The 14,936-nt window shown below is 41.0% G+C and overlaps 1 protein-coding gene across 1 annotated transcript in view; it reads left to right on the forward strand.

Annotated features, from left to right (window-relative positions):
- TPH2 (tryptophan hydroxylase 2) overlaps positions 1–14,936 on the forward strand; it is an 86,995-nt gene that overhangs the window by 10,797 nt on the left and 61,262 nt on the right. The gene's annotated exons all lie outside the window — the stretch shown is intronic.

The following is a 14,936-nucleotide window of genomic DNA, read 5'->3' on the forward strand; positions in this document are numbered from 1 at the left end:
AAAGTGGAGAATTCAGCAAGGATGGCAAAAGGGCTCAAGCAAGCAGCCATAATAAGAGAAACATGTTTGCTTTATGTGAGAAGCAACACTTCTTAAAAACTGGAGCATTTATGTGGAAGAGTTTCATATCAATCCTGAATTTGGGTCGGTATGGAATTGAAGAACCTTGGGACTGGCGTGAGGACAGTGCACTGTGCATGGTATTAAGTGGCAGTGACAGGATGTTTGCGACAGGCAATAATGTAGTGTGTTGACTACAGGCCACGTCTCAAAAAATGGCAGAAGTGTTAGGCCTCTCTTTATTCTGCTCACACTAATAAAACTTATAGACCATCACGGCGCTATCTTTACTTTGTCTGGTACGTGATCAGCCACATAAATCTTGTCATTAGAAGAAAATATAAATCCATAACTAATAGGAAAGATTCTTTCTGATTCTAGTTGAGACTAGGGGAGAAACTTGACTGTCCTGTGGAGCAAGTTTGACTTTGGTGAGAATTTAGGATATCATGTATGTTATACAAGGTATTAGTGCCTTCCTTCCTTCCTTCCTTTCCTTCCTTCTTTCCTTCCTTCCTTCCTTCCTTCTTAAGGAATATGACACACAAGTGCTTAAAGCAAAATGAGAGGATTTCCTCTCACACCCCTGATTGGTGGACCAGTCATTTGCCCATTTCTAATTACCCTTGATGCTTTGGTCCCCTTCCTTTGCTCCTCCTAAGCCCCACACATCCTTCATCCTTACTCTACTATGTTTTGAGTCCTAAAAACCAGGACTACTTGGCACATGCTTTTCTGCATGTGTCTACTCCATTCTCATCTTCTCTCTCCCACGCAGCTTCTTGACTCTTTTTAGACTACTGTAACTTTCTACCCCCTCACAATGTCAGTGTGCTGATGGCTTGTCCTGGGCCAAGCCCAACTTCCTGCCCTCTTTGACCTTGAGCACCATCATTTCTAACCCTGTATTCGAACGTTTCCCAGTCAAATTGCTAAGATAGCACTCTGATGGCCCGAGCTCACTTTTTCACTTCAGGCCCTGCTAAGTGGTTGTGAGTGTTGGGATTAGCTCCTCTTGGTTCCCAGCTCCTCCCTGTGGAATCAGGTCATGCCTGTACTGATGGGTCCTTAGAAGGGGTGGGGGCAGGACATGCCTTTAGGACCTGTGCAGACCTGTGCTGGGCAGAGCCTTTTCCTTTAGATAAAAGGTAAATAAAAATGTATTTTATATGTAGACGCTATATGTAATGTGTTATTTATAAGAACAGTATATAAATGTATGTGTGTGGTATATAAAGGATTTTGTTAGCAAAATCCTAGTGATTGAGGAACTAGTTCAAATGTTATCTATTTCTTTCCGACAGACCCCAGAAACTGGTCAAAGGCAAGGTGATATTGTAATGATAGAGTCGGTATATATGAGTCAACCAGTTTTAATAAGAATTGATGTGGGCAGTCTTTTCATTTTAAAGAAAACATGTTTACATAGAGAGGGGAGGGAAAGAGCACACAGTAGAAATGGAGGGTGAGGCTCTCAAAGTATTAACAAGTTTGCATTTACTGTTTTCTCTTAGCTAAAGAGGGACATTGAGGTGTGGTGTCTATGGGAAACAAAAGTAAAAGTTGGAGGTTGGAAATGATGGAGATTTTAATCAAAGGAGGGTTTTACACAGCTGCGGCATTCCAGGATCTGGCCCAAGTTTAGAGCTGGGGTGCATGGGGGGGAGGGGTCAGCTCAGGCTTGAGGGCCTGACTCCCCCTAACTGGTGTATGTTCCCTCTATTCCCACTTTGGTGAGAGTTTTTATAAGTGCATGCTAGGTTTTGTTAAATGCTCTTTCTGAATCGTTTGATATAAGTATATGATTTTTATCCTTCATTTTGTTTATATGCTGTATCATTTTAATTGATTTGCAGATATCGTACCAACCCTGAATCCCAGGAATAAATCCCACCTGATCATGTTATATGATCGTTTTAACATATTGCTGGATTTGGTTTGCTAATATTTTGTTGAGGATTTTTATATCTATGTTCATCAGGGATGTTGGCCTATAATTTTCTTTTTTTATCTGCCTTCAGTGTTAGGACAATACTGGTGTGGTAAAAATGAGCTTGGGAGTCTTCCCTCCTCTTGAATTTTTTGGAATAGTTCTGACTAACTCTGGCCCTGGGGTCACACGTAGCACAGTGGTCTCTACCCCAAGATTATTAGCACACTAACAGTGCTTTTTTTTTTTTTTTTTTTTTACTTACGACCTCTAATCCATCTGGAATTTTTGTTTGAAATAATCAAAATGTTATTTCAGATAAAAACAAACAAAAATAAGTGAGCAGACATGAAAAGACACCTATTATAAGATTCCATTGATAGGAAACTTCCAGAATGGTTAAAGGAACAGAGACAGAGAGCAGATCAAGGATGCCAGGGACAGGAGGGTGGGGAGTGAGCCCTTCTGGTGCAGGGTTTCCCTTTGGGGTGGTGGAGCGTCCTGCAACTAGACAGTGGAGGTGATGCTTGCACAGCATCTTGAATGTACGTCATGCTCAGGAATCGCACAAATTTAAAATACAAACAATAACTTTTATTTATTACTTAAAATGAATCACATTGTGGAAAAGTGAAGGATAAAGAAAGAAAAAAGAAAAAATACAAGAAAAAACACTCAAAGAATCCCAAGTAATAAAATTTAAAACATAAAACACTGAATCATGCCATGGAGAAAAGGAAAACATAACCATGAGAGCAAATAAAAGAAAACGGTCAAAGAATGAAGGTAAAACAAATTCATCAGGTTCAGTTTTCCCAATATCATTTATTGAATAAACTCTCTTTAGCTCATTGCATGTGCTTGCTTCCTCTGTCGAATATTAACTGACTATAAAGGTGTCAGTTTTTTTTCTGGGCTCTCTATTCTGTTCCTTCGATCTATGTGTCTGTTTTTATGCCAGTACCATACTGTTTTGATTGCTATGGTCTTTGAGTATAGTTTGATACTAGGTAGTATGATTCCTCCAACTTAGTTCTTCTTTCTCAGGATTGCTGATGCTATGCATGGCCTTTTGTGGTTCCATGTACATTTTTGAAATATTTGTTCATATTCTGCGAATTACATATTGGAGTCTTGATAGGAATTGCCTTGAATCTATAGATTGCTTTGGATAGTATGGACTTTTTAATTATGTTAATTCTTCCCATCCATGAACACAGCATGTACTTCCACTTATTTGCATCTTCTTTAATTTCTTTCTTCAGGGTCATATAATTTTCTGAGTACAGGTCTTTTACATCCTTGGTTAGGTTTATTCCTAGGTATTTTATTCTTGTTGTAGCAGTTATGAATGGGATTATTTTATTAATTTCCCTTTTTGTTAGTTCATTATTGGCATATAAAAATACAGCTGACTTCTGAATATTAATTTTATATCCTGCTACTTTGCTGAATTCATTTATCAGTTCTAATGGTTTCTTGGTGGAATCTTTGGGGTTCTCTATGTACCATATCATGTCATCTGCAAATAAAGACAGTTTTACAACTTTTCTTTTGCTGCCACTTTAATAAATACTGTCATTCAAATGTTCCCTGGAAGTAATCCTTGGAATAAAACTCCTTCGGTGTCCCATTTAAATACTGTTGTATATACTGATGCTGTTTGTCTGACCCAACATCCTTCTTGGCGGAGAGATTTCAAGCAAGTAATCATGTTCCCATTTGGGCATGTGTGGGCAGCTGCCAAAATACTGGTAACAGATGGAGAGTTGCCTGGGGTGCTTCTTGTCAGTGGACAGAGTGAGCAAAGTGCCTACCAGGAGTGCTTAAATCTGGAAAACATGAAATCAGGATTTGTAGAATGTAGAGAAAAAAAGAGTCATTTCTTAATTCCCTTCATGCCATCACTGCTGTGGCTGCTCTGGGTATGAGTTCGAGGACGGGTAAGGGCTAACCATTGTGTGCGTGCGTGTAAATACATGTGTGTTTGCAAGCTGAGGGGGGTGTCCTGGTGCTGGTGGGGGTGGGGCATAGATACTAACAAGTCCCAAGGGGGCCTGGGTCATCTTCTCTAGTTTGCCATGCAAAAAGTAAGGTTTGCTTTTATTTTACAGAAAATAAAGCTACAGTTTCTGTTTGAAATAGCTCCTTTTCTAGTGTCAATAGCTTACTGAATGAGCAAAGGAAAATGATGTCAATATAGTCATTCCTTAAAATAAGCCTATTTGAGTGGTTTCTGGCAGGGTGCTAGGATCTGACTTCCAAACCAGAGCTTGAACCACTGGTCTGAGAGCACGTCATTTGAAATTGGGGTAGTCCAGAAAAACCTAGCATGTGAGGTCCCTACAAACATAGTTTGGTGGTAAAGTCAGAGACCATTCTGACACGGGGAGACCAGTTCAAATCCTTGTTGGTAGTTTGTTAAGGTTTTCAGGACGCTGAAAAGAAGTCAAATATATGGCCAGAAATATAGACAAAGATGGGGTAGAGATGTTTTAGGGCTGCTGTTGGGATTGGCAGGATGTAATCTGAGGTGTCTAAAGGGAAGGGGCATGAAATACAGAGTAATACCTATTGAAAGCATGGCCAGGGAGCCCTCTGGGGAAGCAGTAATGAATGCTGTGACAGTCTTAAGAGGATAACGCAGGGGGGAAGAATCAACACATGCAGAGAAAAATGAAACAATTCCACTCTATGATGAGAAAACAGCAGGCTCAAAGTCTGTCTAACCATGAACCTGAAAGAGGAGAGGGAGCGAGGCCTGTGTCAGCACACTGAGAATGGTCGGTAGGTGCCGCTCAGGTACGTTTCTGATTGACAGCGCTGCCGAGAAACAAGATCGATTACCCAGAGGCCCACCGCCGCCTGTAGACCTGCCGGAGCTCTGTGGCCCTGAGTGTCAGGAAGACTGAACGGCCTCACCAATGACAGCAGAAGAAACATTCATTACTGCAAATATTCTCCCTAGAAGGCCTGAGAATGAAGGCCCTGGATAGACAGGGCACTCTTTTAAAATCATGTGTGGGGGATGTGATCGTAGAGTGTCCTCCCCAACCCGAATAAAAGAAATTCTAGGATACACAACAAAGAAGTGCCCCATGATTGGATAATGTGAAGTGCATATAGACTTGAAGTTTGTTATTAGTGGAAGTGTGCTGTGGTGGCTGTAAAGTTTGTATGATGCTCTCCAGTTTTCTGTCATTGGCACCTTCATCTTTTAACGTTGGCATGAGCTTTCCTGCATTTCTGTAGGTTTCACAGTTGCTCTCTTTTTGGGGGGAAAAATTAGTAATAGATGTTTTCAATTGACTAGAAACAAACATCTTTCTTTGGGGGCTATTATAATTGTTATTCCTCAACAATATGCATGCATATTTAATTTAATTATATTTGTGGTGGGGGTAGTGGTAGTTATTTCAATCCCTCTTACTCTCTTGGAACGAGCCCCCGAGCTCTGACTTTAATATGCCACTCTTGTTTGCTTACATTGATTTTGAATATTACTGTGATTGTGTTTTGCTGTGAATGAACTTTCTCCTGGTTAAAAGTAAGGTGGTACATGAATCTGCTGTTCTTCTCATGGGGCTCCTTCCTTTTTGCTCTACTTATTTATTTATTTATTTTTAGTCCCTGGAATCCGAAATGCAAATAAGTAAAAGCAAATGTCAGTCGGTAAGGTAAACAAAGGAGTTTCAACGTGTCATAATCTGCTTCAATTAAAGTGGGAAAATTTCCTAATTGGCTAAGGAAACTCATTTGACTTCAGATTGAGGGAACAAGTGGTTCCTTGACATCTCTCAGCCTCAGTTTTCTCCTCAGTAAAATAAAAAATAATAGTGTCTCACTGTCTCTCCCCTGTGAGTACTTTAAGGATTAAATGAAATCAATGGAGCATTGCTATACAAAGTACTTTACTATTATCTTGATCAAAATAATAATCAATAACTCTAGACCAAAAGCCTGGGGTTTACTCAGACCCTGACCTGCTTGTGGGGCCTCAATTACTTTCTCCAGTTTCTCTTTCAATCTGAGAGGCAATGTGTGGAACAGTGTGGAGATCAAGAAGGTAGAGCTGGACTGCCTGGGGTGAATTAGCAGCTGAGGGACACCTGCAAGTTATCTGTCTTCCATGCTTCAGTTTCTGTATCTGTAAAGTAGGAATAACTACTTCTGCTTTATAGGACTATTATAAGGATTGAATGTGCTAAAATGCTAACAACACTTAGAACACTTCATAGGAGGTGCTATTTAAGTATTTGCTAATATTTTTATAACTTTAGTTATTTTACTTCAACCCATCTCTCATTTTTTTCTACCCTCAGACCGCTTGACACCCAGGATGGCTATGAAAGCAGCCAAACACAAAATCATAAACTTACTTAAAACATTATGAGATTTTTTTTTGTTTTTACGTAGAGACACCAAAAGGTTTGTCACCCCTGCATCTTATTACCTTTTTCTTAACACCCTTCTCCACCCACCTCAACCAAGACTTTCTTTGAGCCCCGCGTTCCATCAGATTTTTACACTGTATTAGTTATTTATTGCTGTGTAACAAATTACTCCCAAATTGAGCAGCTTAAAGCAGCAAACATTTATTATCTCATGAAGTTTCTCAGAGTCAGGAATTAGGGAGCATCTTAAGCTAGTCATTCTAGGTCAGGGTTTCTCACGAGGCTGGAGTCAAAGCGTTGGCCAGGGAAGCAGTCATGTGAAAACCGGACTGGGGCTGGAAGGCACGCTTCCGGCGTCACTCCCGTGGCTGTTGCCAGCAGGCTGCAGTTTCTTGCAATGTGGGCCTCTCCACGGGGCTACGTGAGTACCTCCAAGATATGACCTGGCTTCCCCCAAATCAAGTGATCCAAAGAGAACAAGGCAGAACCCACCTAACCTCAAAAGTGACATGCCACCCATCCTGATGAGTTCTGTTGGTTTCATAGCCCAAGCCTAAGGTGGTGAGTGAGGGGACAGCACCTGGTCATGAACACCAGGTGCACTCGGGACTGTCTTGGAAACTGGCAAACACATGCATGTAACTTGTGTCCAATATAATTTTTTTAACACCCTCCCTAACTGCCCTGCCACAATGGGTGCTCATGCGTTATCTAGGGCAAGTAGAGGTGGCAGGGTGTAGCAGAATGTGTACAGCATGGATAGGCCCTGGAACTAGGCAGAATTGATTTTGAGCTCCTGCTCCACTTACGAGCTCTGTGGCCATGAGCATGGGCCCCATCTCTCTGAGTCTCAGCGCTCTCATCTTAAAATCGACGCAAATCTACTGGTATCACTGGGAGGATTAGCAATGACTGCAGAGCCCAGATGCCGACCAATATAAGCTGGTGCTGGATCTATGATAATATGAATATTATTATTATGTGTTGAGTTGCTAATGGTTCATCGATTCCATATAATCATTTGTTAAGTTCATTTGAAATGAATAAAGAACTTTAAGGAGTAAAGGAATTAAGGAATTTTTGGCTCCATAGTTGGCTGGGTTAAAGGAGCTTTTCAAAAAATGTCTTTTGTGTGTGTGTGTGTGTACACTTTTTACCATCGTGTAACTCATGCACACATCTTGCTTCTTTAGCCTGAAAAAGTGACCCTCTGCAAGGTCTTCTCAGGTCAGTAAGTCTCAGCTATGGTTAGAGGGTACTGGTTGGGGCTGGGTTCTGTTAGAAGCATCCCTGAATAGCTGGTGGTGGTAGCAATATTCACCATTAGTGGGCCTCTTAGCTGGCTTATGTGGATAGTTTTATCTTCTTTTTGTTAAATCCTGGCCATCTGCTGGACATCGTGTTAAACACATTGCTTTTATTCTCTCATTTAACGTCACAATGAGCCTTAGAGATAGGTGGCTTTATTATATTCATTTTGAAGACGAAAACCCTGAGGTTCAGAGACATTAACAAATTTATTAAAGGCGATACAGCTGATTGTCACCTACATAAACACCAGTTGTTAATGCTTTCATTTCTCTGAAATTGAGCAACAAATTGAACAGTAGAACAGAAGCAAATATTTGTAGTCCTAGATTTATTTCCCAGATTACCAGGATAGTTTCTGAATAAGACCACTTTCAGTGGTTTCCAGTGTGCCTCTCTGAAAAATCCAAATGTCTCCTCAGCTCAAGAAGCCATGTCTTTTTTGCAAGGAGGTGGCTGTAACACTTCCACTTGCTGTAGATGTTTTCATACACAAGTTGAAAATAACAATGACACAACAAAATGACTTGGGATTTTTTTAAAAAGTTTTTACAGAACTCTCAGCATATTTGAAATGTATTTAATACACTTAAGATTTTATGGAGCCAGGACTCAAACCAGCCCTGCTGACTGCAAGGCTGTGCGCTGTCCCTGCAGAGTGCGGGGGACGCCTGCCTGGCCCTGGCCTGGCAGCGGCACGTGCTCGTCCTCGCCTTGTGCAGTGATTGCGCTCTCCTCTCCCAGGCCCCTGTGCTCTGCTCCTGCTGGAAGCCTGACCCTCCCGGGATATGTTATGGATGCAAATAAACACAGCTGGGCTGAGGCTTGAAAAACAATTGCTAGAGATTTGTCTTTCTCTGGCTTTTCCTAGTTGCTGGCCTATTTCTTTCTTGATTTTTTGATTTACAAAATTGCACCCTTTGTGAGGGTAGGTACACAGCCAAACAGAGACTAAAACAAAACAGCCCCAGATTAAGGCCAGCATATTTGAAAAGTGCAATCACCAGCCCAGCAGGCACATTCAATTGGGGTGAGCTTGTGAATATTCTACTCAGCTCCATTAGAGAGGGAGCTCTCTCATTCAACATGGAATGGTGATGAGATTCTAACCTCCTCTTTCCATCAAAATAGAGAGGGGCATTTTTTGCCACTTTCCTCCTTATCCCCCTTCACAGACCCAAATACCACATATTGTCAAAACAAAGCCCTCTGGGGCTGAGACTCAGTAACATGCCATGCATTTTAAGGTGTTGAATAGACACAAATTATGGAATGGATGTGCCATGGAATAAACGTATTAGGCTTCTAAGCCAGCATCTCGCCTCAGAATGTCTCCTCAGTTTCCTCTTTCTGGCGGGATGACTCGGCAGGAGTCAGCCAATGGTTTACAAAGACAAGGAAGGAGATGGAGGATCAGGGACAAAGGTAGGCTCCCTTGAGTGGAGTGTTTGGCAGATATTGGGTTGAGCTGTGTGCTGCCCTGCTTTTTATCTCCTGATGCCCAGTGTTAGAAAAATTTCATAGTCGGAAGCTTTCCTGAAAGAAACGGTTTATCAAGCCATTTGCTAGCCAGAAAAGGACCAGGTGCTGGGGCATCAAGTCTAAACCGTCAGCAGCAGGGCACTGCGGAACAGGTATCATGTCCCCTGACTTGGAGTAGATGGCTGCTTTCATACATTATGTTTTGGGGACGAAGGATGTAAGTTGTTTTGAAAGAATTTACATTGGCTACAGATACAGGGGCGGGGGTGGGAAAAGGTGAAGCAGGGCTGTTCGTGGGTAGGTGCATAGTATGGAAAAAGAAAACATATACTACTTTTTTCCTAAGTTTTTCCTTTTTTGAATTTATTAGGGTGACACTGGTTAAGAAGATTATACAGGTTTCAGGTGCACAATTCTACAACACATCATCTGCACATTGTATTGTGTGTTCACCAACCCAAGTTGTCGCCTTCCATCACCACTTATACCCCCTTCACCTTCCTCCACATCCCCCTCCCTGGGAATCACCAAACTGTTGGCCATGTCCACGGTTTTTTCTGTCCCTCTACACCCTCGCATCCCCTCTTCCCTGACAACTCTCAGCCTGCTCTCTATCTGTGAGCATGTGTCTATTTTGCTTGTTAGTTCATTTTGTTCATTAGATTCCACATATAAGTTAGATCATGTAGTACTTGTCTTTCTCTGACTGGCTTATTTCACTTAGCATAATGCTCTCCTGGTCCACCCATGCTGTTGTAAAGGGTAAGATTTCCTTCTTTTTTACAGCTGAGTAGTAGTCCATTCTGTAGAAACATTTACTACTTTTGATTGGTGACAGGCCACAGTCCTGAATGCTCATGCATAAGCAAGATGCATTGCATCTAGTGGTTGGTTAATAGACCCTGAAAGTTGATGCAAAGCTCCCACAGACATTCAGAAATATGAGCAGTCTTTCGTTAGCTGTCCCACAGCTATGAACTGGTTAAAATTCTTGTCTCTCTCTCTCTCTCTCACTCACTCTCTGGCCTGCTATAATTTAATGTAGGACATCTCAGAAATTTTCTCTGTACATATTGGAATTTCTCTACTTTCAGGACTCCTCTACTTCTCAGAATTTTACTTCTGTTCATATTGGGATTTTCCTACTTCCAGGTAGCTGTGACGATGTAGCTTTAGTTTGAGCTGGAGGCTTACTTACCATTGCTGAGTTTTTCCTAGGAGGCATTTGCAATTATTGCAACTTGCAGAAAAAGAACTGGGGTGGCTCCACCTCTCCACCTTTCCAGAAATTTCTGTTGACCTTAGCATTTCTCATTTCATGCAAGAAGACGTATGATTTATGGGGCCTGCTCGGTTTCAGTATGTAGCTTAAAGAAAAACATTACTAACAGGAGTTGTGAATGCTACATTACCTATTTTAGATAGGCGAATCTTAATTGGAAACAAAACAAATAGAAGACGAAGGAAGAATGAAAGGGAAAAGTTATGCTTCCTTAACAGGGAAAAAAGCCCTAACTAGGCGGGTGCAAATTTTTATCCTTAATGACATTTCCTTCATCAGTTTCATTGGCAGATGGTCACCTTGATGAATTGTGAGCTCCGTTGTGCTGTGGGACCGAGCTTTAATTTTTTATCTTCCCTGACTTTTTGAGAAGAGTTACCTTAGAAGGCAAATATGTTTTCTTCCCGACTGAGCTAATTTTATCCTATTTCATTATCCTCCATTGATTTGCTTTCCCAGGTTTTGAATGAAGCTGAGATATATGTGGCTGTTTGGGTGCGTGGTGACTCCTGCGTAAACACCAGTTGTTGATACTTTAATTTCTTTGAAATGGAGCAGTAAATTGAAAAGTAGAACAGAACCACATATTTGTGGTACTAGGGTCATTTCCCAAATGACTAGAAGAGTTTCTGAGGAAGGTTACATTAGGATTTTTAAGAGTGCCGTTCTTGTAGAGTCTAAATATCTTCTCTGCCCAAGAGGCCACACCCTTTCTTTTTTTTAAAAAAAAAAAAATTGCTGAGCAACAGCCATTGGACGTAGGTGGAATCAGTCAAGTTGAAAACAAGAGTAATAGAATTCAATGACTTGGGTTTTTAAAAAGGTACTCTGCTCTGTACAGAATTCTCAGTATATATGAAATACATAGTTCTTGTAACCGTTTAAAAGACATCAGGCTTTATGGGAGAATCATTTTCATGCCAAATTCACTACTGGAGTTCAGCTCAATGGTAGAAAGGACGGGAGCCTGAGAGTCAGTCACAAAGAAAAACAAAAGGGAAAATTGATTTGGAAAACATTTCTCCTTTCCATTTTTTGGGCTTGGTGGGTTTTTTCGATGTGCATGAATGCCTCCGCAGGATGTTGTCTGATTATAGCACGGCTCCCACAGCTGTGAGAAATATTGATGCAGTAAGGCCGGGCATTACTGACAGGGCTGGGTAAAGCGGCACCAAATTCTAACTCCTTCTCAGGGAATGAGGTATGAGTATGTTTACTGTAAAATTATTTTCACCAACATGAAAGATTAAAATAACTTCCACATGTCCTGTCCAAGAGGTGAATGAATTCATACAGAAGTGCTTCTTTGTCATCTCCAGACCTATTCTCACTCCTGCAGGGAAGTGATGAAATTTTATTCATTTTTATACACTCAGAAGAAGAGAACCAATTATATTGAGTACCTATTAGTACAAGGCATTGGCCCAGGTGCTTTACAGATGACATGTCTCTTGATCCTCTCAGTGCTGTGCAGTTGTCTTATTTCCCTCAGTTTCCAATGAGGAAAAAGCGACCGAACTCAATGCAGGATATATATTAGGTACTCAATACCTTGCAGTGAGGTGTACTGGTTAAAAAAGTGGGCTCTCCGAAGCTAGCCTTCCTGAATCAGAGTCGCCGCTATGCCACTTACTAGCTGAATGATCTTGGGAAGATTACTGTGTCTGTAAGCCTCAGTTGCTCCAACCATAAAATGGGGATACAGTCATTGAATCACAGTAGCTGGTGAGCAGTGTATGACATAATCCATGTTATGTGCTATCATTGTTACTGTTATAGTTAAATGGATGAATGAATGAGTGGATACTATTATTAGGCCATGAACTAAAGGGTAACTTCATTCCCTCATCCACCTCCAAAAGAGGTGGGAGCCCAGTAATTATTAACATTCCATCCCTGTTGGTCAAGATGCAAGATGTATGGGTTTGATTGAAAGTGGGCTCTGGGAGACTCTAGCTCCTGGGTCTCTTCGTCCCAGTGACCTCAGATTGTTGACTGCTATTGAATTTCACCTCTTTTCTGGATTGCCTTCTTTGAGTTCCACTTCCTTGTGCATGTTGGACATGCACATTTCAATGGATGTTAGACCCACTGTTGTTGTTGTTGATAATTTCATGGTAGTTTTGGCAGAAGAAAATCACTCCTCTTGAATGTGACTAGGGCTTTCTGCAAGGTGAGAAAATGGTGGGGAGCCCTCTCCTGAGGCACAGGATGAATAAAAACAAATAATTTCCAGGAGTTAAATCTTCTCTCTCCCTGAGGCTCCCTTGGTGCGGTAGTTTATTTTCATTATGTCTGCACCAAAGGCAGCACCAATATTAACAATGGGAACAAAACAAACTCACATTTCTGCTTTCTACCATCTGAAAATTCCTGAGGGCCCATAGACTCATTTAGGAAAATTCATGTGCACAAAACTCATTTGCAAAAGCAAATAAAATATGTGATCACAAATGCTCGTCACCTGACTGGCCCAGGGGACCCACTGAAAATGACGATGTGTGTGCCTTGACCACTTACTTGAGCAACTCAGTGGAGGTAGTCTGCCCACTCCCCTCACAAAATGAGCCCTTATTGAGCCACTTGATGACAACTTGAATAATTTGAAATCTTGGTATAACTCAGTAGGTTGTTAAGTCACTGTACTGATTTGTAAGTTTCCTTTTTGAAAAATAACATTCAGTCATCATGCCCTATGGCTTTGAAAATATCTTTGAAAATGAAATATCTTCATTTATTAAGAGGTCCAGCCAAGAACACAACTGTGTTTAGTTAAGTTTGGCTTTTATGATCCTTTTGATTATATATGCTGCTTTCTTTCCTGGTAAAAATTTTGGCTACAAGTGTGATGGGTAACAATGCCTAGGAAACCTGAGATGAGATAATTGGGAAAAAGAATCCCTTACTTGTAAACTACATAGTACATAAGGATAAATGCAGTTACCAGAAAACTTATTTAAAATCTCAAAGTGTTTGCACTGCTTTTTCCATAGCAATCAAAATATATAAAGTAGCGATGAGGCAAGATGAATACGTATCAGACTGTGTGATACACAACTACAGTTTTTCTCAACCTTCAAATTTGTGGCTTCTTTTGCCCTGACTGGTTGATTTACTTATTCAACAGATATTTACTGAACAGCTAGCTATGTATTCCAGGCTCTGCTCTGGGTGGCAGAGATATAAAAATGAACAAAGCAAACAAAAACCCCTGCCTTCAAGGAGCATATATTGTAATGGGGGAACAGATTTAGTAGAATATAATTTTAGAAATTTTACTTTTTTCCCCAAGATATTACAGATAGTATTTTATTATAAACTTATTGAGTGTCCTTTATGGTCTGAATTCTGAAATCTGATTTTATCAAGTATGGGAGCTTTAGAGCTTTCTCATGGACTCTTAGAAATCAGTCCATTTAAAAAAAATGGCTTTTGCTTTCTGGTGTAACTATAATGGAATCCATCCACCCCATTTAGGATATGTGTGTGTGTGTGTGTGTGTGTGTGTGTGTGTGTGTGTGTGTGTGTGTGTGTGTATATTTTTTTTCCTGGCTTGTGGCTACGTTTTTTCCAGTCTCAGGGACATGAGCCATCTTCCTGTTGAACACTCACTGACTACATGGCTCTACTCTGGAGACGCTGGCTGCAGGTACTACTGTTTCACGGCAGTGGTACCAACCAGCAGAGTGCTAGATGACCTTATGGTTACTGGCATAGTAAGAGTCATAAGGACTGATTGACATTTCTGCACACTGTCGTGTTGCCTCAACTGTCAGAAGTGTAACAAATGCTTCGTAACAATTAATAGTACATTTTGTGAATGATAAATGTTTCTTTTTAAAAAATTAAAGTAGGTCAAAATCAGGGTTATTCTATAATCATGTTAGAATAACATCAGTCTCACTGTTGTATACTCTTACGTGCTTCCTTGGGTGGGAAGGAGGGAGGGTGAATTACAGAGAGCTCCTTGGGAACGGTGCAGATTTAGGGGTGTGCATACTGAGGACTGCAGCTGCAGCACGTGGGCTTCATAATTCAAGAAGGAACAAAGATAGAGACCTCCTGCCTTCATTTCCTGTAATCTTCCTACAAAGGCCCCTGCCAGACCCTTAGAGGAGATGCTAATTGCTAATGAGTTGCAAAGTTGATGGATTTTACATTCAACTCTTCTTTTTTCCCTGCTGCCACCCCCAGGTGGAAATGCCGATCAAGAGAGAAATGTTTAAGATAGGGAAGGAGAGAAAAGATGAGGCAGAGATGAGAGGGGCAAGTCTACTCCAGGCAGATGAACAGCTCTTGAATAAGTAAGGCGTCTCCTGCCCCTAGGAACACGAAATGAAATAAAATAGAAAATGAGTTCATTCCTAACTATTTCTATCAGATTCGCCGTCCCGTTAACCAATTCTCTGTTTACCTTCTGTCCTGTTTAGTCCTTGCCACCGAGGAAATCCAGCTGTTTTCAGAGAGTACAATCTATGTT

The sequence above is a fragment of the Pteronotus mesoamericanus genome, unplaced genomic scaffold (genome assembly GCF_021234165.1).
Source record: "Pteronotus mesoamericanus isolate MK-2021 breed Mesoamerican mustached bat unplaced genomic scaffold, CSHL_Meso_final contig_56, whole genome shotgun sequence".
NCBI lineage: Eukaryota > Metazoa > Chordata > Mammalia > Chiroptera > Mormoopidae > Pteronotus > Pteronotus mesoamericanus.